This window comes from Oryctolagus cuniculus, chromosome 4 (assembly GCF_051225735.1).
Source record: "Oryctolagus cuniculus isolate XC-2025 breed Fujian yellow rabbit chromosome 4, ASM5122573v1, whole genome shotgun sequence".
In the NCBI taxonomy this organism is placed as follows: Eukaryota; Metazoa; Chordata; class Mammalia; order Lagomorpha; family Leporidae; genus Oryctolagus; species Oryctolagus cuniculus.
Genome location: NC_142870.1, coordinates 91,462,604 through 91,486,943, shown reverse-complemented (window position 1 = coordinate 91,486,943; position 24,340 = coordinate 91,462,604). Strand labels below are relative to the sequence as shown.

The window sequence follows — 24,340 nt, the reverse complement described above, 5'->3', positions numbered from 1 at the left end:
GGGAGACGATGTTTGTAGGACAAAGCCCCCAGGATCATGCACTCTATTCTAACACTTCCTGCCGCAAAGCCAAATTCAATGCAGAAGGTAAAACTGCTTTGGGCTCCATCCAAGAGGATTTAAGGTTCTTGAATGCCAAAAAGACCTCAGAAAAATGAGGTTTCTGCATGGCTGGTGCCTAAGGGCAGGCCCTGCAGGAAGCAGGAATAGGTCTAAGGAATCCTGGGCAGCAAGACAAGAGGTGAAGCTCTCGTCTCAACTCTGATGCTTACAGTGAAACTTCAAGCAAGTCAGTTGCCTTTATAGACCTCAGTTTTCTCATCTACCAAATGGGCATGATGTTGCTTCTACAAACGCAGTAAGCATGAGATCAATCACGATTGCAGGTGTGAAGACACTTCATAAACTACACCGAAACATACGTGCCTAACAAAGGGCTGGTTAACAGGCAGTGTTCCTCCCCTTGGGCTTATTCTTCTGGGTGCGAGAGGGGAAAACAACGTCCTTTTCCCAGTTCCTCCAACTCCCTCACACAGCCACTGGCTGCCAAGCTACTGCTGACCACTTTCCAGGAAATCCAGAGGGGGCTGGGTGGCTCCTGTTGAAGCTTTGCTTCAAGGAGCTGGAGAGAGACAAAGGGAGCCATTCTCTCACCTGTGTGCTGCCTTCCCAGGTACAAAGAGGAGGGGTTGCAATCCAGGCTCTGGGCACACTCTGAACATGTGAGATTGTTACTCATCAGCGAGCTTCTGTTTCCCAATAAATAAAAGTGAAGAGTTTGGCAGAATCATGTTCAAGTTTAGGGGCAGCAATGTCATCCATTGTCCATACAGAGACAACTTTAAGGGAGAAATATATATTACTAATAATTACAGCACTGCAGGTATGGGACTGGCCCAGGCAAACTAGAACATGTGAACATCTTACTAAGCCCCGTTTCAGCCTGGACCAGCACTGCGGAAGAAAGATGACCTTGAGAAAAGAAGATTGCAGTTCTCCCAGTGTCAGCTCAGCCACCCTGAACTTTTCTTTTCTTTTTTTTTTTTTTTTCAAAATGTATTTATTTGAAAGCAAGAGTGACAGAGATAGAGAAGCAGACAGTAGACAAGGGGGAGGGGAGAGAGAGAGAGAGAGAGAGAGAAAGGGATTGATCTTCCACCTGCTGGTTATCTCTCTAGATGGCTTTAGCAAACTGGGCTGGGCCAGGTCAAAGCCAGGAGCCAGGAACTTCAACCAGGTCTTCCACACGGGTGTTGGTGGCCCAAGTACTTGGACCATCACCCGCTGCTTTCCTAGGCACATTAGCAGGGAGCTGGGTCAGAAGTGGAGCAGCCGGGACTCCAGTGGGTGCTCAGATTTGGAAGCTGGAGTTGCGAGTGGCAGCTCACCCTGCTGTGCCACCCGCTCCGCTCCCCACACGTTGCTTCTCCCCATTGTTCTTACTCACTAAGCACAAACTCAGCGCTGAGCTAGGTATATGAAAGGACCTCAGATCACAGAGTATTTCTACTTCCTTTGCCTTTTGCCAGTTCTCTGAGGCAAATATCGGCAGGTGATAATCTCATTTTAGAGATTAAAAAAAGGACAAGAGAACATTGAGGACTTGCCCAAAGGCATGAAGCAAAGGGAAACAATCGTCCTCACTCTGTAGGCCTGTGCTTGTTCTGTGGGGCCGGGTTAGTAAGAGGGGGGCACTTTCTATGCAAATGCAGACTGGCTTTGTGCAAAGCTACTTTTCATCCAGAAAGTTCCTTCTCCTAGGACAAGGACACTCAAAATAGAGATGTTTATTTAGGGACCCCTAAATTCTAAGACTGATGAAGATTTTAAGCATCAAGTAAATTTTTAGAGAGAAGGTTTTGCCTAAAATTCTCCATCAGACCCAGATCCAGGGGACAGCACTGCGATGCAGCAGGTTAAGCCACTGCCTACGACACTAGCATCCCAGGCAGAGCACTGGCTTGAGTTCTGACTGCTCCATTTCCCCTCCAGCTTCTTGCTAATGTGCCTGGGAAGGCGGTGGATGATGGCCCAAGCACTTGGGTCCTGACAGTCATGTAGGAGACCCTAATGGAGCTCCTGGTCCCTGGTTGTGGCCTATCCTGGCTCAGCCCTGACTGTTGTGGCATTCTGGGAGGTAAAGCAGCAGATAGGTAATGTATTTCTCACTCTGTCAAGCTGCTTTTCAGATAAATAAAATAACTTAAAAAAAAAAAGACCAAGATCCAAGTAGAACTTAGATCTTCAACCTCTTCCTTTAGCACCCTTTTAAGTATACATATATAATCATAGCAAAATAAATGCACTTAGGAAAATAAACATACTTAGCCCCACCCCTTTCCACAGTCTCATAAATCACCTTTTGATTTGCTGATGTTGAGAAACTTCAGGCTCTTCCTTCTTTCCTTTATTTTGGAGAATGGAGAGTTGTATTTAAGGTGTTGCAACAGCCACTTCTTTCTTCTCTTCCCAGTGAGGATTCAAGTAAACGAAGTTTCCCATTGGGCACAGTGTCCACCGTCCAAAACCAAAAGGAGCTCGCCCTCCTGCGTGAGCATGGAGCCTCGGGTGTGAGTGCGGGTTCAGTCACTGCTTTGCAGCACAACCTTGAGCGAGTCACCTTTCCTCTCTGTAACACAAGCTTTCACTCATGTGTAAAATAAGAGCTGGAACTGGTCCAGCTCCAGCGGTCTGTGAGTACCGCATCGGCAGGTACAGATGTCTTTGAATGAGGCACTGATCAAGTCCTTTTCTAGACATTAACCTCATGGGAGTCACAGCCCAGGAAGAGGTTTCGTCGTTTCAATATCTTGCTGATATTTCACACCCCTTTGCCCTCGTCTCCCTCTCCTTGATGGTAATTTGCACAAGTAACTCCCTATGCCGGCTAAAAGAGGCAGCCCTTTCCAGCACAAACCAAGGGTTAAATCAGAGGAGTTAGCCAAGCCACCTAACTGGCTGGTCCCTCATCAGTTAATACCGTTCTGGCAAACGTTGCTCAAAGCCTGACCACTTATTTCCTGATTTATTACCTGTGCAGGGTTCACCACTGTCTTTATTTCTCTGAGGAACTGTAACTACACGACAAAATAATGAATCGTGGTACTCGGTGATGTCACCGTTCAAGTCCAAACACCCCTGAAGGGGAAAGAAAGCTTTCCAAAAGATGTAGATAGCAACAGCTTATTTCTTTCTTTTTTAAAAAACTTTTATTTAATAAATATAAATTTCCAAAGTACAGCTTTTGGATTACAGTGGCTTTTTCACCCCATAACCTCCCTCCCACTCACAACCCTCCCATCTCCCGCTCCCTCTCTCCTTCCATTCACATCAAGATTCATTTTCAATTATCTTTATATACAGAAAATTGATTTAGTATATATTAAGTAAAGATTTCAGCGGTTTGCACCCACACAGAAACACAAAGTGTAAAGTACTGCTTGAGTACTAGTTATAGCATTAATTCACATTATACAACACATTAAGGACAGAGATCCTACATGGGGAGTAAGCGCACAGTAACTCCTGTGTTGACTTAACAATTGACACTTGTTTATGGGGTCAGTAATCACCCAAGGCTCTTGTCATGAGTTGCCAAGGCTATGAAAGCCTCTTGAGTTTACCAACTCCGATCTTATTTAGACAAGGTCATAGTCAAAGTGGAAGTTCTCTCCTCCCTTCAGAGAAAGGTACCTCCTTCTTTGATGGCCCGAGCAACAGCTTAGTTCTAACCCGGGAAATGAACAGCCCTGAGCTGAAGGCTCAGACCCACGCTACGCATTCTGCCAGGCTTCCGTCCCCCAGTGGAAGGTGAAAGCTGGGTGGAGTTCCTCCTGCTGCTTCGACTTGTCCTTACTTCTCACACAGAAAGCTGCTCTTTTTGAAAGAACCATCCCTGATATTTTGTGTGAGACAGGTCCTTCCCACATAGCCAAAGAGGCAAGCAGGTGTCCTGGGCCCGACCCACCACTCTACCCCATTCTCTGGGCCACAGCGATGGGTACAGGAGAGAGGGTCTGACCACACTGTCCACCCAGCTCCTCTCCAGGACTCCTCCGCCTTGAGAAAACATCATTACTTTTTGCATTTGTTCTTGGTCTCTTCCATTGGATTATAATTCTTCCCAAGAGCCTTGGGAATACCGCACCTCTGAGACTCCCAAAGGTGTTCTGATGGCACCCCTGTGTCATCCTTTAATTTTTTCGTGGCACTTTCATGGCTATCATCATTTCAGAGTAAAATGCCTGCATCCAAATCTTGTTTACTTACAAGTGGAAGGAACTTCAAACAAGTTAGCTATAGTATTATTCATCTATGAAATGGAGGTGAGAAAAACAGTGCCCACTTCATAGAATTACTGAAGAAATGAACAGTGGAACCCACGGAAAGCATTTGACCCAGTCTTGGCATACAGCAGGCAGTACCTTTGGCTTTACTATTAGCTTGTGATTTTTGAAACACCACCAAGAGATACAATCCTTGTCGATAAGAAAGCCAAGGGCTTGAGAGGTAAAGGGCAAACACAAGGAAACATGGTAGTGAATTAGAACTAGCCCCTAACTCACACGATTCTTGCTTTAAAACGCATTCCACAAGCCAAATAGTCATCTCAGGCTGTGGTCACTTGTTCATGTGTTCCTTGATCCTTCTACCATTCTTTCACATAGCCTTCATTCAACCAACGTTTGCTGAGCACCGTAGGTCACTAGTCCTAGGCTCAACCATTCAGAGACCTGGGTTCTAGTTTTACCTCCGCACTAATTCACTCTTGAGGCCAAAACCAATCAACTTCTCTCTTTGGGTGTCCGGATTACAAGGACAAAGATGACTCTAAGGCCCCTCCTACCTCGAGTTCTTATTTTCTGTCCTCTGACCACAAGCCAGGAAGATATCAGGATATAGAGTTGAGGAGGCCCCGGTCAAGTGGAAAAAGGCAGCCAGCTTCCGCCTGGACTTGCTCCGCCGCTGCGCTGGAGTGCAGCATATGTCGCCGAGAGAAATAGTTTTTAATCGGATAAATTGGATGTGGCTCCCACATACCAGGGTTGGAAAGAAAGCTGATTTCCAGCATATTCTAGGGACCCCCTCATGTCCCACAGTGGGATGATCACGTACAAGGACTTCAAATAGAGTCACAACCTGGTGGCCCTTGGGCTGGATGAAGTTTGTGCAAGTGTTTTGTTTGGCTCACAGTACTTTTTTTATAAATATAAGTCAACATTTAACAGCTGGAAGTTTCTCATTAAAACCCAGCTTTCTGGCTTCCCTTGAAAAATCGGAAGATCTAGCAACCCTGGGCTGGAAGCTGGACAATGGCAACTACCATCCTGGGGTTTTCATTTTAGGGGGCAACTGATAGATCTTTCCTAGCAAGATGTGAACATTGGTCTACCTTGGGGCAGGCTGTGCAAGTTCAGGAGAAACATCCACCATGGCTTTTTCATTATACAAATCCCAAAGTTTTGGCAGAGAGGGAAGGGAGGAACGGAAGGTTTAGTAATACCACGAAAATCACACACACTCAGTGGGGAGATATTTAAGTGTTTGAACGTAAATGCAAATTAGATATTTCTTTTAGCTTCATTAAGGCCCAGCCCACTTTGACATTTCGCTGGGAGACATGGTTCTAGACTTCGACACATCACATAAAAATTCCATCTCTCTTTCCCCACAAGGCATTTGTCTCGATAGCTCTGGCCTCTCTGTGATGTGCTGGTAAGCTGGCTTTCTGAAGAAAGAAACTGATTTGTAGTTTGCCAAGTTCCACGTGTGCGTCCTCCCACTGTGGCCAGATTTAAGGCTGCTTTAACAAATGGCTAGCAACATTTCTGAAAATATTAGCAATCAGCTCTTGGGAGCCAGTAGGGCAGAATCAGCATAGCAAGCCTATCTAATTTCAGAACATGAGAATATAAACATTTTATGACTTTGCCTCTCACTCAAACTCTATAAAGGCGACAGAAGAAATATGAAACATAAGCCACGTCTGCCTTCAGGCAAATTTTGGTCCTGTTCGGGCAACAAAGCTGATCTTGTGCAAGAATCAGAATGAGTCTTTTGAAGAATCAGAGTCCTAGCCAGAATCTCCACTGGAAGCTGCAGTCGGAACACCAAACTCACCTCAGCCAAAACCGACTCCTTAGATTGCTTCCAAATGCTGTCTTCTACTCTCCCCATCTTCCTGTCTTAATAAATAAGCCCCCATCTACTTCGGGGGCTGAGGGACAAGGAAATGCCCTTGCTGTCTGCCTATTTCTCCACCTCTGCATCCAGTGCAGAAAGCAGTCTTGTGTGTCCACCTCCAAAATGCATCCTGCTTTGCTGCAGCCCCTCTGCTCTACAACAGCCCCGTGAACTCTCACCTAGAAGAACATTGTTTTATTTCTTGCGGTCATCGCCATCCAAAGCAGCTGGAGGGAACTATTCAGGACATACATTGGAACACTCACTCCCCTGCTTTCAACCATCCGATGGATCCCCATTGAACTCTGAACAAAATTTCAATCCCATAGCAATGCCCTTCCTGCAATGGTGCTTGCCCTCTGATCTGTCTGTGTCTTGAACCTGCACCTCCCAGCTCTGCTCCCCACTTCAAGGTCTCAAAACTCTCCTAGCTCTTCTCCACCACGGAGTCTCCACTGAATTTTCTCTCCACCCCTACGCACTTGCTTTGGCTGGTTCCTTCTCATTCTTCAGATAGCAGTGTACACACCACCTCCTCACAGGAGCCTTCTCCACCCACCCTGTCTAAAGTAGGTCTCGCTCCCTTCCTAGGGCTTCCCCCATTACGTCAGCAATTTAATGATCATGTGCATTGTTTCATTCTTCATGATCTGTCCCCTACATACATACAGAAAATATAAATTCCATGAAGGCAGGGGACTTTGATGCCTTGTTTTGGCTCTGTGTCTTCTGCCTAGCACAATGCTCAACACATAGTAGGTACTAAACACATATTTGTTAAATGACAGATGAATAAGCAAATAGGTGATCACGTTATAGATGGAGTGAGGAGATTTGACATTGCAAATTTCCCTTCTGGCTTTGTTTTGGAAATCTGTGGCTTTAAGACAACAGCTCTGTTCTCACTGGGTTGGGTTGCAGCTTTTGTGATGGAGCCGAATTCAGAGGGGAGGGAGAGGAAGGCACCAGCCAACAGCAGCAGTGAGGGAGACTCCCTGGAGGAAGTGGTAGATACACAAGACTTTCTTAGCCTTCAAAATTACTTACCAAGAAACCTTTTTTTATCTTACCAAAAGTTTCACTCCATCTACATTTCAATTACCAACTAATCAACTGCATTCAAAATCAGATTGTGTTTATAGAAACCTGATGGGCACACTTTTCAGGAACATCTAGATTCTAAATGGTACTATCCTTAAATGCCCGTGTGTGTGTGTGTGTGTGTGTGTGTGTGTGTGTGTGTGTTTAACCAGTGCTTGCGCCAGTTAACCTGACACCTTGAAGAGCATGGAGAATTTGCTCCGAGCCCCATTGACTCGGCCCCTGGGCTGGCTCCATATCTGAGGGAAGAATCTGTTCCACACCTCAGAGAAGACCCACTTAGGACAGGAAGTGAGTCATCTGTGTTCCACAGAGGACCTATGACAGGTCGGACTACACTAAATGTGAAAGAGATGAAGCTGGAACGAAATAATGACATATTTGTTCCCTCCCACACTGTGGGGCATTTCATAACCCTGTGGTACTTTACCCTGAAATTGTCAAAGCTAGAGAGGTCTTCAAAAATCTTCGGCCTGAGCCTCTCTTTCTTTGGGGACAAGGTGCCTTGTCTGAGCTCACACAGCACACCTGGGGTACAGCCAGCCTCAGATCCCAAGCCTGAATCCCAGGCAAATGTTCTCTAGAGATACACATGTGCAAGCTGGTTTTTAAAAGGGAACAGGTACTACATTCTAGTGTTTAATCTTTAGAGGCAAGTTTTCAAAAAAAATTATTGAAAGAGCGTATATATACCAAGAAATGCCCTTAAATGTACAGATAAATGAGTTTTTGTTTCTCTGAGCACATTCATATCCAATCCCCCATTAATAGAGATATTTGAACTACTTACTTACTTTTTATAATCAGAAAATGAAGATTTGTCAAGTAACCCTTAGTGCCACTGGGACCCCATGGCATCCCAAAGAGGTCAACTTAAAATGCTACAAGAAGTTGTCATATAATAAAATAGAAGACAGTATCTGCCTACTGACAGCGGAGCTAAATGTTACCTGAAGTATCACTTAGGAGCTATGTCATTTTACAAACAACCCAAAGATGCGATTCTTCTCATTTCAATACCTGCAGTCAAGAGTTAGAGGTGAACACTGTGGCTCTCAGCAACATGAAGTCGCTGGAGACTGGAAAGCTACGGAAGGAAACGCATCCATCTGTGAAACGGCAGCCCATGAGGAGCTACTCACTTGCAAAAGGAGGGATCAGAATTTCTGAGAGCTTTCTCATTGGCCAGATGACAGGTTGCAATGTAGGGAATAACCGTGTTTAAGGACACATACACCTCTGAACATCGTGGTGCTAGACAGGCCAGCAGGGGCCAACTGCCCAGTTCCTGGAATCCTACCTGAAATGACGCACCAGGACTCTCAAACTGCAGGAAGAGTTACAAGAGAACCCCTGGCCCCCACCTCCCAGATTCGAGCTTCCTGGATCGTTCACCCCAGAAGCTCCAGTGAGCCTCCAGGGTCAGAGAGCACCGAGCCGAGTCAGGCATGAGGCAGCTTTGGCACCTTAGACCAGCGCTCCTCGAAGGTGGAGTCCCCAGAGGTTCTTGCAAAAAGGTTTTCCTTTCCATTCTTTATGAGGCAGAGAGCTGCTGGTTAGTGAACTCAAGATGAGCTGATGTAATTTCAGACAGAGACAAGGATGGAACTTGGCATATTTCTTTATCTTGTACAGCTTTGACATTGGTACAATTGGCTGTTTCTGCTTGGTTTTTCGAAGCACTGAAGGTACTTTGAAGACATGCCCTGTTGGTTTTGCCAGGAACATTAATTCCCCTTCTTCTGGAAATAACCCACTTTTCCTTAGGTAACATCACCCTCCCTCCTCACCCTTGATCTCACCAAGCTTCCGAAAGTGTGTGTGACCAAGGTTACTCTCTTGGCTACAAAAACTGTTAACTAATAATGACCTTTGAAAGATAAGCCCAGCCATCTTTTGAAAGAATTAGAGAAATGTGAGTTTTCATTTTCCTTGGGGTTGTTGCCAGCTGTAGTGTGGCCAAGAGGGTTGGGCATGAGCTTGAGACCAACATGGATGAAAGTGAGGGTAAGAGTTGGAGAGCAGAGGCTGACAACAACTCCGGTACTTAGGTTTTCAGACCAAAGTCAATAGTTCCTCATGGTTATTGATGATGCCAGTTTCAGTTGTACTTTTGCCATTTACAACCCCTCTCTCACCCTATAATCCATTTTTAACAAATCCCTGGGCTCTAAGGATTCCTGATTGACAATCATTAACCAAGGATCAAGGAGAACTTAGAAATATGTTTGTTAGATCTGTTCAATCCAAGTTCACATCTAATTCAAATCTCAATCTTGATGGGTTAGTCAGCTTTTCATCACTATAACAAATACTTGAGAGAGGATATTTACAAAGGAAGTAGGTTTACTTTGGCTTACAGCTTTGGAGGTTCATAGTCCAAAATAGGATGGCCCCATTGGTATGGCATCTTATGAGAGTGGCAATGGTGGAGAGTGGACCAAGGCAGAGGAAAGATCCCTTGGCAAGCCAGGAAGCGGAGAGAGTGGCTGGGCCCAACTCAGCTTTTACAACCCACCCTCTTGTGAGAACCACCTTCTGAGGGTACATTCCCAAAGACCTAAGGGCCTCCCACTAGGCTTCCCTTCTAAGCATCATGATTGGATAGACTCCACCCTCTCAGTACCATTCAATTAGGACTTCAGGTTCTAACATCTGTATTAGTGGGAAACCAAACCATATTTGATTCAAGATGGATGATTCGTATTTATTGAGCATCTATCATGTACAAAACTCAGGCCAGGATCTAGGAGAAAAAATATCCAGCCAGCTCCCCTCACCTTCACAAATTGTAGGGCACTAGGAGGTGAATGTGGTTACTTATAAGGTCATATATTCAAGAGCTACAGGGACTATGTCATGAAATTCCAGACAGCATCTTCTGGAAGGAATTCTGAGAAAGCTTCATAACAGAGAGTTCAGAGTGGGTCCTGGAAGGGTGAGTCAGAGCAGAGCTAGACTACATGTACACTCTTGCGTGCAGGTCCATATGCAGCAGTGTAACCCCAGGAGGCATCTATGCTAACACAGGGTCAGGCCCTGGGGTGGAGAGGCGGGAGACAGCTGGTGTTGATTCCCCCAGCCCTGCAAATTGAGATGTGGAGTTCCCTGAGGACACAGGACCCAGACCACCATCAGCTACTTCAAGGATGCCACCAGACAAGGGTCACCTGACTGTAGTTCACCCCCGAGCGTGCAAGAGTCACAGAACCACAGGCTAGAATAGAGTCACAGAATGCCAAAGCTAGCAGAGACCTGGGGAATTAGTCAGCTTGCTTGTTTGAGAGAGGCCGAGGACTTATCCAAGATCACTCCTGCAGGGTCTTTCCTAGAACCCCGTGCTTCAGGACCCCCGTGCACAACAGCTGAAATGAGAAACATCGCCGTCTCGATCCCATCCCAGCAGGAGTAAGAGGGTTGCGGAATTGTGTTGTGACAGATGCTGCCTTCTACCTGGACAGTTTGCTCTGCCTGCCTTGCTTCAGCACATCCCTCATTCTAAGTGGGAAACTGAGCCTTCTTAGCATAACCGTCCGTTCCTGGCCAGAGGGCCCTGGCGGGGCGTGCACACCCTCTACCGTCCTGCCTGTGGGGCCTGAGGGAAGCATGGCGACCTTGAGCAATGGCAATTTGGGGATCTGGTCCCTCTGCTTGCCAAGCCTCTCTGTGACATCATAAAGACAGAAATGGTTATTTCATATGTCAAGAGGAAGGCAGGACCCCCTGGATTGGGATCCTTTTCCTCAAGTACACAGAGGGTGCTAGGGTGGGGCTGAGAGGGAGCTGCCCTTTTTCCTAGTGATCTTTTTCCCTCCGGCACTTTTCACCATTGATACTCAGTCTCATTTGACTTTCCGAAGAACCGTGTGAAGCAGACAAGATAGCATTCTATTACACCCATTGCCCAGATGAAGAAATCGAGGCTCAGAGTAGGGAAGCAGCCTAAGAAGTGGCAGAGCAGGGGCAGTAAGAGCCCGGTCTATCTCACCGATGGCCAGCCCTCAGTATGTGACACCCAAGGGGCCTTTCTTGGCCCACCACCGTGCTGCTGCACCACCCTCAGTGCTGACGCCAGAAGCCTTTGTGTGAGTGACACGGGAGCCAGCCGAGACAGGAGGCTCCTTTGTCCTCATTCATGAACCACACCTGACAGGGGAGCAAAGCTTCTCCCTTTCGAACCTCTGACATCAGCCCCAGGCCTGATTAGCGGTCATGTTACACAGAGAAAATCAACAATGGACTCTGGATGACAGGCAAGGGAATGAAGGGATCTGCTCCGCGCGCACACTGACGCGGCACGGGCTGAAGGGGGCCGTGGGACCTTGTCTCAGACCCGGTCTCTCCCTGAGAAGCACGCATTCTGATGAGGAAAGACACCGTCACACAGACAAGCAAATGACCGCACGCAGCGACAGCAGCCAGAGCACAGGGAGGCAAGGCATGATGCGGAAGCCAGAGGAGCAGGCTGTGTGACTCAGCCTCCCTCCCACGTGACCCAGCCTGCAGCCCTCTCGGCTGGGAGCTTCCCAAGGGTAGCAGGGACTGGCATGACTCATCTTTCCCAACGAGTTGCTCTATCAAACACTACACGAGGAGCAGCCGCGTCCACCCCTCAGTGCCTGCTGCGTCAATTCTCCTGGAGCTGTCAGGAAAGGTTCTGCAGGGCAGGTGACCCAGTCATGTGACTGGACTTCCAAGCCTCTCCCTGCCACCCGCTCCCTGCCCCACGCCACCTGTCCTGGGACAAGGACTGGAGCGTCAAAGCCTTCCCTCGCATCTGCACTCACAACCAGCTGGCCCCAGAGGCCTCGCTCACCTGCCACAGTTATCTTAAAAGGCAGAGTGAGATCAAGGCTCAGGGGACATCACAGTCCCAGTCACCGGTAGCCCTGCTCATCTGTCAGGCCTGGAGCACCTCACCTTGAACAAGGGAGATAAGAGAATAAAATAACGCCTGACACGGCCTTATCGCTGATAATAAAACTTCAGTTTTTCCATTAAAATAACTGAGAGCCATAGTCCTGTACTTTGACTGATAAAGAGATCACAGGAAACAAAGCTATTAATTTTTATCTCCACTGCAATAGCACATTTGAGTGAATACAATATATCCAAGGGAGAAAATGCTTTTTCTAACAGTGGAAGTTGGATATATATTTTGTTCTTTTCCTAACTTCCAAATTTTCACACTTTGTTCATTACTTTTTTTTTTTTTGACAGGCAGAGTGGACAGTGAGAGAGAGAGACAGAGAGAAAGGTCTTCCTTTTTCCGTTGGTTCACCCTCCAATGGCCACTGCGGCCAGCGCGCTGTGGCCGGTGCACCGCGCTGATCCGAAGCCAGGAGCCAGGTGCTTATCCTGGTCTCCTATGCGGGTACAGGGCCCAAGTACTTGGGCCATCCTCCACTGCACTCCCTGGCCACAGCAGAGAGCTTGACTGAAAGAGGGGCAACCAGGACAGAATTCGGTGCCCTGACCGGGACTAGAACCCGGTATGCTGGCACCGCAGGTGGAGGATTAGCCTATTGAGCCGCTGCGCCCACCCACATTGTTCATTACTAACCTCCAGGAATTTTTAATCACAGGTGTGTTAAGCTCAGTGGATCTGGCCGTGTTCTTCCCATTGCATCACATTCTCTCCCTCCCCCTCTCTTTTTCTCCTTACTATGACCCCATCCTTGGAGGATTTGCTACACATATTTAGAATATAATCTAAGGGAATCGAGCAATTCAATCGCCTCTCTAGTCTTCAATATCCCTGCCTTTGAAAGGAGAAGGGAGGCAATTGGCCACCATGATTGCTTCCAGCTTCTGCTCCAGGGTTCCCTGACTGAAGGGGAATGGATCAGGCTGGTCCTGATGACACGGGCTGCCTTTCCAGACCTGAGAAACTGCCATCGCTGCTCTAGCCCCGTGCCTCTCAGCCATAAGGAGAGAAGTCCCTGGGCCTCATGAATTTCTGTACCTGTAACCCACTTCCCCCTTCCAGATCCACTTGGGCACTTGAGATATTGAAATGCCCACTGCCAGTGGCCCAAAGCCTGCTTCTAGGTTCTTCCTTGCCTCTTGACTGGTTCTTCATCTGCAGAGCAGACCATAGCCCCAGGGGTTATACTCCTAGGACTACGGGGTGGTACAAAATGCAAGATGTGACTGATGCTCTACCTCTGAATCTCACCTTGCCCAGCCATCAGGAATATGCAGGTGGAAAAGTCTGATAAGCCTTTTGCCAATGCCCAGTAGTGTGCAGTAGCACTGGGGATGGGAAGGTGATGGCCAATGGCCTTCCTCTCTGCTCTCCCTTGGCCTGTAATTGCTGTGGAACAACAGGGTAGGCAGGACCCTTTTGGGGAGCAGGAGTGGAGGAACAGGGCATTGTGAAGTGGCAATGCCCTTCCTACACATGGCTTGTCCACTTGGGTGGTTTTAAGGTCCCAGATGCAAATCCAGGCTCCCTCCCAAGCTTGCCTCAGGCCTCACTTCTGGGAGAGTTAGCAGCACCTCTTACACTTGCTTCAGAATAAAACTATCTCAGAATTGATTTCCTTATCATCGATATCCCACCTGTTTCTAACATCAAAATAGAGAAACCAGTAGGAGACTTACAGTAAAAGCATCTGATGGTTATATATGCGGACCTGCCACTGTGCAAGAAAGACAAGAAATCACACCAGAGACCTCTAATAGGCTTGTTAGTAAACAAAAGACAGCACCAAGCCCCCTGACTGGCAAGGCAAAAATGGAAAAGCAAGGACATACCTGACCTTTATTGTGTGATCAAAGGTACCCATATCCAGTTTTAAAAAGAGAAAACGTTCTATGGGGCAGAATTATTTTTTAAGATTTATTTGTATTTATCTCAAAGGCAGAGTTAGAGAAAGGAAGACACACACACACATACACACAGGGAGAGAGATTTCCATCTCTGGTTCACTCCCCAAATGGCCTCAGTGGCCAAGGCTGGGCCGGACCAAAGCTAGAAGCCAGAAGCTTACTCCAAGTTTCATATCGGGGTAGAAGAGGCCAAGCACTTGGGTCATCCTCCACTGCATCTCAGGTGCATCAGCAGGGAGCTGGATCGGAAATGGAGCAGCCAGTACTCAACCCGGTGCACGTATCGGATGCCAGCTTCGCAAGCAGTGGCTTAACCTACTATGCCACAACACCAAAAAGCAGAAAATTTGAGAGACCTTTATTTCCTGTGTCTTTATGTAAGAGGTGCTGAGTAACCTAAAGGGTCAGATCTTCACTTTTTCAGTCAATGTAGAATCATGCTCCAAATAACCATTTATTATATTAGACACTTGACAAACATGAGGACATATACTAAGAAGTTGTGAAGTCATTGCTACAGGAACCTGCACTAATACCATCTAGGTGACCAAAACTGAAGTAAGAATGTCACTCAGAAACATCGAAGAAAGGGGTCATTCTGTTATACTTCTTATATACTTCCTCTTCCTAATGGTATGGAAAAGTGACACCCTATCCTGTGTGATTGGAAGTAGAGTTAAATCATGCCCCTTCTCCTACTCCAGGACAAGGTGAAACTCATCTTTAAAAGTTGTACCTTTCAATTTTACTCAGTGTTAGCATGCTTCTTTATATCTACATTATAAAATTAATTTTCCCAAATCTTTGTTGAAGTTAATATCCAAGAAATATCATGGCTCGGCACTATCAAGGATCCCAAATACTTGCATGAATATGGCTTAGTCTCTCATTTTCTCTGTGTAATAAACCAGTGAGGCAGATATTTCCCATCTTCATGAAAGGGGAAGTTCAAGAACAAAGAGATTAAGTAATTTTCCTAATTGCACACAGGTCCAGAATATGCAATGTTTAAATCAAAACCAGATCTCCTCGCTGCAAGGCCAGTACTTTTCCCTTGTCTCCACAGTGTTAATCTGATTGCTATGAGCCTAGTATCTTAGTCTTTATTCCAGGTTCTTGCCCCCACAGAGATAAGAATTCAAAGCAGAAGCATGAATACAGTGCACAAGTGAGAGCAGGATTTCTTTAAAAGGGAAAGAGTGCATAAGCGTGGACTACCCCACAAGGAAAGATACCATCACCACTGGGCCACAGAAGGCCCGAGGAGGATCCTCCAGCATGGTCAAGAGCAAAAGCTAGGGCCTTCCCATATTATCAGTCGCTTTTATGAGATAGGGGGTGGTGCCTTCATTGAATATATATACAAATGGGGTGGAGTTTAATGTGCATGAGAGTTTCTGGGATTTTTATGGCACCCCCACAAGGAGTTTAACTTCCACAAGGCCATCATGACATCTCCTCCTTCTTGGTCCCCATTAAGATACAGGTGCATCATAGGAAACTGAACTTATGAGATTGGCAGATAAAGGGATAAAGTTACCTTCCAGGACTGGCAGAAAGTCCAGCTAACTCCCTGACTAGTCTCCCAATTTCATCATCACTTAGGAAATATCCAAGAACTGAGTTGGGTGGTCCAACTAAAGTCTCTGATGTTGCATTCCTGGGGCATGACACTGAGCCTATGATGGAGCAGGTTGATTAAGTCCTCTGCAATAGGTTGTAATCAGTTCATACATAATCAATTTCTTGAGTCTGGGACAGGAACAAGGAGTCATCTTTTCCAGGGATCCCCAGCAAAAGTCTCCGGCCATTACAACAGTGACCATGAATTTCCTCTTCTCCGTGAGGCAACAATTGGTCCTGAAAGCTGCATGGGGCAAAGAGCAGGCTGGAAGCCTAGAAGTATGGGTCCTGGTTATGATGCTGCCACCGATGGTTATGGGAAAACAGCTCATCCCTTTGGTGCAGGGAGTACCAGCAAATGATAATGAGTGTTGTCCTCAGTCACCCTTCAAAGATGATGTGAGATAATGTCTGGGAAGCCCTCTGAGCGCCTCAGGAGCAAGAGGCTGCATAAGTACAAGGTGTTACTTCTTCCAAGCCCACATCAACCAAGGACATCACAGTGGAGGTTCCTGCAGAAACCTCCTGACTCACCCCACATGAAAGGATTGGCTGAGCCTTCAGCTTCCCACCTCATTGAATTTCCCAAGTTTTGGAGGATTTCAGGGGAGGCAATTATCTATCTGGCTAAAGATGATGAGCGCTGCTGTAGGGAAGACTTGGATCTTAAAATCACAGATCCTTGGAGCTGAAATCTAGCAATGCACCGTATGCTCTTTGTTTAGAGAAGAAACTGAATGCGGAAAATGTTAATAAGAACTCATGCTCCCTGAAGGCCTTCTAAACATTAGATGGGTGCTGGGCTAAGGAGGTGGCTAGGTTCTGGCCTCTGACTTCACAGAACTCTGCATGGGAGGGGAAGTGGGCACAGGCACCGTTTGTGGACACTGCAACATGGGCATTATTCCAGTGTGCTACCAGGACTATGACAAAGACTGAGCCCAGACTGTCCTTGGGCAAATCATTTCAGTACTTGCAGGCTCAGAAAAATGGAAACAAGAACAATGACATCACCCTCTATCATTTTTATCATGTTTGACAGCTCCTGAGTAATTTCATAATCACTGGCTGATTTGATTCTTATAAGAAAGCAGGAAAGGAAATATTATGACTATCTCCTTATACTACAGAAGGAAAACCTCAGACATTAAGAGAGTTCCAGGCATGTGGCCCTTATCTGACTCCAAATGGGTCACCTGGGAAAGAACTAGCAAAGTCCTCAATGACCTGCGTTTCTGCAGGTGAATACCAGTGATGTCTAACTTCCTTGTAGCAGCGAAGTCCTACAGATCTACAAATTTACCAGATGAGGGAAGGCTTCCTGGTACTGAGTAGTCTTGCTAAGTATTTGGTATCATCAGAAAATTCAAAAGGAGTCAGCATTCAGCATTTTCCCATCTAAACTTGGCGATCAATAAAACATTCATTAATTCAAATAGCTTATTAACTTCTACTAGCATGCTCATGTGATGTCATGTTTTACTATTTTGAGTTATACAAACAGAACATGAATACAAGCTTACAATAAAAAAATCAAATATCTAAAAGCAAACATTCCCATGGTGCCCATCTCCTGACCCAGCCTCCACCCTATTCCCCACTAGCTCTCACCTCTTCTCATCCTTGGCCCTAACCCTACCTCCAGTGTTTCTAATTTGGGATTTCACTCCATGCAGTGAATTTATATGCATAGAGAAATATTGCAGATTTTTTCTATCAATGGTCTAATAGTGTATATATATATGTATATATATATATAGTGGATATATTTGTTAACACACAGCAGAGATCTGGTATTTAGCTGCTGCAAATGGACTCCCTGCATGAAGCTTGGCTCTCCACAGTATTACCAGACCACAGTGAAACCATCTCCCTGTGAATGGGACTTTAAGTGGTCTCTATTGTTTCCTTTATTACAAACAAGGGTACAGTGAGCATTTTTGTATGTGCCTTCTTAGAAACAAACAAACAAAAAGGATATATTTTGCATTCTAAGATTGTTACCAAATTTGACTGCAAAGACATTGTACCGATTGGCAGAGCCATCAACAGTATACAAAATGACTTGTTTTTACGCTTTTGCTAAAATTTGGTATCATCAACCCTGTTGAATTTTTACTAATCTGCTAGTAAAAATAATGTGCACTGTCAATGTTAATTTGCATTTTGAATATGATGTTTCCCTTTCAAGTGGGAAATAATCAAACACATTAATAGCTAACGTGTGCTGCCCTTCTCTACAAGAAGCACAATATAGCAGGAAGACAAAGTGCTAGTTGGCTTCTGAGGTCTGGGCTGACAACCTGAGCGACCTCTGGCAAGTTGCTCAGCCCTTTCAGCCTCACTTTCCTGTCTGGAAAATGAGGATATGCAGTCCTGTGTCTTCATCCATAGTATGAAGTGGTTGTCATGAATGTGCTTCCTAAACAGATAGCGAACTTTGGGATTTTGCTAATGCAGATCCTGGGAAGCTGTGGTGATGGCTCAAGTAACTGGGTCCCTACCACCCACGTGGAGACTTAGATGGAGTTCCTGGCTCCCGGCTTCAGCTTGGCCCAGTCCTGGCTGCACAGACATCTGAAGGGTAAACTAGAGAATGAGAGCTCTTTCTATGTGTGTGTGTTTCTGTCTCTCTACTCTTTAAGTCAATAAATATTTTTAAATACCATTTGCTTAAAAAGATGTTTATTTTAGTGCAAAAAATTTTTTAAAAAATTTTATCTATTTATTTGAAAGGCAGAGTTACAGAGAGAAAGAAAGAGAGAGACTCTCCCATCCATCTGCTGGTCCACTCCCCAAATGGCCAAATTGGCCAGAGCTGGGCCAGGCTGAAACCAGGAGCCAGGAGCTTCATGAAAATTTCCCATGTGGGTGCAGGGGCCCAAGGATTGAACCATATTCTGCTGCTTTCCCAGGCCCATTATTAGGGAGCTAGATTGAAAGTGGGCAAGCTAGGACTCTAACTGGTACCCACATGGGATGCTGGCACAGCAGGCAGCAACTTAACCTACTACATCACAGCCCCGGGTGCAAAACAAAAACATTTTGAAATCTATATATAGTTTCTCATAATATGCAATTCCATGAAATTTTTTTCCTTTTTTTTATTTTTATTTTTTTATTTTTGACAGAGTAGACAGTGAGAGAGACAGAGACAGAGAGAAAGGTCTTCCTTTTTGCCGTTGGTTCACCCTCCAATGGCCACCGCGGCCGGCACGCTGTGGCCTGGCGCATCGCGCTGATCCGAAGGCAGGAGCCAGGTGCTTTTCCTGGTCTCCCATGGGGTGCAGGGCCCAAGCACTTGGGCCATCCTCCACTGCACTCCTGGGCCATAGCAGAGAGCTGGCCTGGAAGAGGGGCAACTGGGGCAATTCCATGAACTTTTTGAAAACCCCTCATATTTCCAGTTGCAATAGCGCCTGATGTATGTTAGGATGTGTTTAGTCAGACTTCCTCAGCATTCTGAAAGAGTAGGCCTTTCCAGCTTTGTTTATTTGCTTTCTTGTCTCATTTTTTATTTAGTAGAAGCACACTCAGAACAGACCTGGGTTAACAGATCAACAGTGGGATGTCATGCTACCTGAACCCAGGGATGCTCCAGCTGCCAGTTAATTTCTCCTGTCACAATTGCACTGCTTGCTAGACAGCAAAGCAATCCCTAATTTGGGAAGATGGGACATCTGAAGAACCAGACGCAAAGAATTTATTATCAGACACAGAAGCCCTGACGAGGGGCAGAGGATATTTTTCATTTTTTGGCCAGAGAACTCTATACCCCTTTTGTCATAGCAACCCAATGTCAACCCACAGGGTCTGAGCAGGTCCCACCCCAAAGCCACGGAATGGAGGGTGTGACCCAGGCATACGTCACTGGGCATGTTGCAGCCCACAGCCCCAGGGATTGGTTCGCAGGATGGCACGTAACACGAGAAGTCCAGTCAGAGTGAACTTTTGAGATTTTTGCAGAGAAGGCGGAGACAGAGAACTTCCTGGTTGCCCCTGGCCTATGATCCCAAAAGGAAGTAGCCCCAGAAACTTCTGAGAGAAGAAGAGGTTCAGGATGGGGGTGCTCTAAAGAAAGAGGCATAGGGCATGGAAGGAGGATAAGCACAAACAAAGCACGCCCAAGCCAGGCGTCCTCCTGGCCTCTCAGTTATATGAGCTACCACGTCACTGGTCACTGCCCACCCCCTACCGCACACTATTTTGGGCCAAGTCTGATGTTCTATCCCATGTAATAATTGACACTAGTGGAACCATGTACAGACCACACATCTGTGCTCAACATTTCTTTCCACACATGGAAGGCTGCATGGTGTCAGGGCAGAAGGCAGGAATTCTATGTTTGTCTCTTTGGAACCCAATCCTGCAGCTCCAAAGCAATGGAGTTGGACAAATAAGCCCGGGGCACCTCCCTGCTTTGACGCTCTCTCAGTCTGTAAGCTTGCCACTCTGAGTACACCTGCAACCGGTGAGACTGTCAGACGCTGACTTGTCAAAGCCTTTGACTCACTACGGTAAAGGAGGGTTTTAGTGGCCACCAAAGAGGGACCTGAAGAACATAAAACAATTCGGTTCTCTGTGTCTCCGGCGGAACTGGCTCCAGAAGAGGGCCAGGCCTTGCAAAGACACAGAGCATTCTTCCCGCTGTGCTCCATGGGAAAAGGTCTCAGCATTATGGAGGGTGTCTCTTGCTATTCACTGCCTGCCAGTGGGAACAGCCAAGAAGGAGAAGCAGTCACATGGCCAGACCTGTTGCCGGCACAAAATGTTCTGGGCAGCTGGTGGCTAGGCAAAGACGAGGATCGCCTGATCCCCTACTGAGCTTCCTACTGGCAAAAATATTCTGCAACAGTCTCCATAAAGCAGAATTTGAACTCACCGTTAAATGATTGTCTCTTCTAAATGATATCTTACACCAATCGTTTGTGTGCAGTATTTTTTAAGCTTCACAATACTTTCATCTCGAATATCAACTTCAAGAGTTGAAGCTGCAGTGCCTTGTCCAGGATCACGCAGCAACAGAGTCACCATTAATGTCTCTGAATGAGGGCAAATGAAACGCCTATGTGGTCTCTGCTGTGCCATGAGCAAGAACAAGGACGCAGAGGCACATGTTCCAGTCTGTTTTCACAGCTGCTTTAGCTGCTGCTGGGGGACACAGGACTCTGCTCGTTTATGTGGATATCACCTCCTTGACTGCACTCGGAGTTCTTGGGCACCAGGGCTGATCCAACCATGTGCCTCCCTCAGTTTCCTAGACAAAGCAGGAATGTGAAAAACAGTCTATCTCTCCCATCAGCCTCTGATCCCAGAGGACTGGACCCAACCAAGGGTCAGAAACTGGATACACCTAGGGGCCAAGCAGGCAGTAAAACCGCAATAAATTCTACGCCAGGTGTGGGGCAGTAGGGAGTGGCAGGAGGCTCAAGGGACAAAATGTGCAGAACCCGCCTGAGTTATGTGGGTCAAAAAGATTCAGAATGCCTTGTGCATCCAAGAAGAAAAAAAAAAAAATACAGACTAGATTGGGTCCCAAACAACAATTTACAGCCCCTGACCCCTGCCCAAATGCGGCTCCACCCCCGACACCAACCTTCTACAGGGGGATTGTGACTGAGAACTTCCATACAGGACTCTCATTTAACACACAGTATATGGACAATAAGTGTTTGCTAAATAAATTTTCAAATGGGAATTGATATTGACCCACACTGTACAAGCTTCATTCAAACATGTGGAAAGGAAGCTACCGGATCAGTTTCACTACTCTGGAAACCTAGAATATTGATTACATTGGGTGTGGACTCACTCAGACTTGTTGTCTATACATATCACAATACCAAGAAGAGTTCTCTAAGATGATAGCCATGAGGCACTGAGTGGCCTCATTCTCTCATGTAAAAAATATGGAGTTCATGTTTCTGTAGGATAGCCAATCAATCATCTACTCACTCTATAAGTCTGGCAAGGGGACCGCATGGTGGGCAAAAGTGACCTGATGCCTGCCTCTGTGGAACTTACAGCCTGGTCGTCAGCTAATCATGTAAATAAATGCAAAACACAATCCGACAAGTGCTCACAGGTAGACAGAGCTCTGCGAGGTCTGTCCTGGAAAGATGAAGAAAGTGATCTGTGGGGTTGGCCAATGAGGGTAAGAAAGAGTTATTTGCAAAGGCCCCGAGGAAGAAGTATATGTCAAGCCAGTGTGACCAGGCAGAGGAGAGGCTGATTGTATGGCTTCAGAGCTCAGAGCATTTCAGGCCGGAAGGCTATGGCAAGAACCCTGTCTTTATCTCTGCTAAAGAAACAGAGTGCTTGGATGATGCAAGCAGTCTCCATGCCCTGAATATGCATGCTGAGCACAGACTGCTCCTTTGTTGCCCCCTTCCCTGCATGGAAGGTGTGGCAAGGAAGAAGAGTTTAAAATTCTTTGGGATTGGAAAAGTTATTTCCTTCGTACAGTCTAAGCTGCAAATGGCTTTCTTCTGCCACACGCGACATTGCCACAATGACCCCATTGAGTGCCCCTCTACCACTAGATGCTTCAGGTTCAATATTACGTAAGACAGCAGTTTCTCAATTTTTAGGTTTTAATCTGAAAAATATCATAGACCTGCCCCGTAATACTGCCTACACTTTAAAAACTCTAAGGATCATTTATATTAGCACTGCAAAAATGAAATAATTAGGTACCAAATGACAAAAATTCTCATGATCAGCATTAGGACAACTGCCAAACTTGCCAAGTGGAATCAATGGAGGATAATTAAATTAATGGAGAGATAGTCCATGTATATGAATAGGAAAATGCAACATTATCAGGAAGTCAATTCGATCTGTAGCTTCAACATGACCCCATCCAAAATCCCAGCAAATTATTTCATAGATGTCAACAAACTGATTCTAAAGTTGATATGGATAAACGAAAGACCCGGAGCAGCCAACATGTTATTAAAGAACAAAATTGGAGCGTTGACACTGCCCATCTGTAAAAATTATTGGAAGGCTACAGTAACCAAGGCACTTCAGCACAGGCGAACGAAAAGACAAAAAATAAATCAAAGGAGCAAAATGCAGAGCCCAGAAATAGACCCACATGACTAGAGTCAACTGAATTTTTTTCCAGTTTTGTTAAATTATTTGACAATCAGTGGTATGTTTTCATCCTCATTGAATATCTGTAGGCTTTTGAAAGTGGTGGTGGGTACTTAGGTAACCATAGTCAGAGCTTGTTAGGTGAATCTTCATCCCCATTACATTTTCTGGATAGTTACGCATGGATATGGTGAGACATTTCTTCCTCTTTTGGTTCAGAAGCTTTGTGAGCCTGATATCAACGTGCACTTCTAAAGTCCCCATATCCTCCCTGGCAAATTTCTGGATCTCTTTGAATGTCTGAAGGGCATGCTTGTTTGTCTTCAATGTTTATTTACTTATTTTTATCATTTGAAAGTGACAGGGAGCTTCCATCTGCTGGTCCACTCCACAAATATCTGTAACAGCAGGAGCTAGGCCAGGCTGGAGCCAGAAATTCCATCCAGATTTTCCACATGAGTGGCAGGGACTCAAATACTTTAGCCACTCACTGAGCCTCACAGGTGCTTTAGCAGGAAGCCAGACAGGAAGTGGAGGCAGGCTTCCATTGCAGGTACTCTGATACAGGAGGTGGGCATTCCAAGTGACAGCTTAAATTCCTAGGTCAATCACCTGCCCTGTTCTCCATAGATGCACTTCAGTATGTTGAGCACATGTTCTGGGGTCACCACTTCATTGATAGCAAGAGAGCTCTTCTCACCTTTCTGCTTTGTGGGAGCCATCCTGCAGGGATCAAATTAGAAGAATCAGATCTTTGACAAAGGAAAAAAGACAATTTATTGGAAGAAGGATAGTCTTTTCAACAAATGGTGCTATAATAATTGGACACTCATGTGTAAAAAAAATCAGTCAAGACATAGATCCTACACATTTCCCAAAAATTACTTCAGTAGGGAAACAAGTTTAGATGTAAACACAAAACTATAAAATTCCTGGAAGATAACATAGGAGAACATCTTGATGACATTTGGTTTGTTTATGACTTCTTAGAAACAAAGCAAAGAACACAATCCATGAAAGAAAGAATTGATCAGTTGAAAAATTTATAGTCTATGAAAGACTGTTAGAAGAGTGAAAAGATAAAAGACAAATTGAGCAAAAATAGTTGCAAAACAAATAACATGATAAAGGACTGATATTCAAAATATACAAAGAACTCCTAAGACCAAGAAATAAGAAAACAATCAACCCTATTAAAAGATAAGCAAAAGGTCTGTACACAATCCTCACCAATGGTAAATAATGATAAGAAAAGATGCTAAACATCATAATGTCCTTAGGGAATTGCAAATTAAAACAATGTAATATAATTCCATGCACTTACTAATATAGAGAAAACTAAAATAATGACAACACCAAATGCTAATGAGGGTGTGGAGTAACAGGAACTCCCACTCACTGTTGGTGGAAATGCGAAAGGGAATAGATACTTCGGAAGACAGTTTGGCCATTTCTTTTTTTTTTTTAATTTTAGTTATTTATTTGAGAGGTAGAGTTACAG

General features: G+C 45.6%; 1 long non-coding RNA gene across 2 annotated transcripts in view; it reads right to left on the bottom strand.

The window, feature by feature from the left end:
• The window catches only part of LOC108177991 (uncharacterized), a 139,742-nt gene that overhangs the window by 47,360 nt on the left and 68,042 nt on the right, over positions 1–24,340 (bottom strand). The window contains exon 3 of one of the 2 annotated variants that reach the window (XR_016232515.1): positions 3,399–23,562. The exons of the other annotated variant lie outside the window; for it this stretch is intronic. This is a non-coding gene — a long non-coding RNA (uncharacterized LOC108177991). Of the gene's footprint in view, positions 1–3,398; positions 23,563–24,340 lie in introns of those variants that run through there. 2 annotated transcript variants of the gene reach the window in all.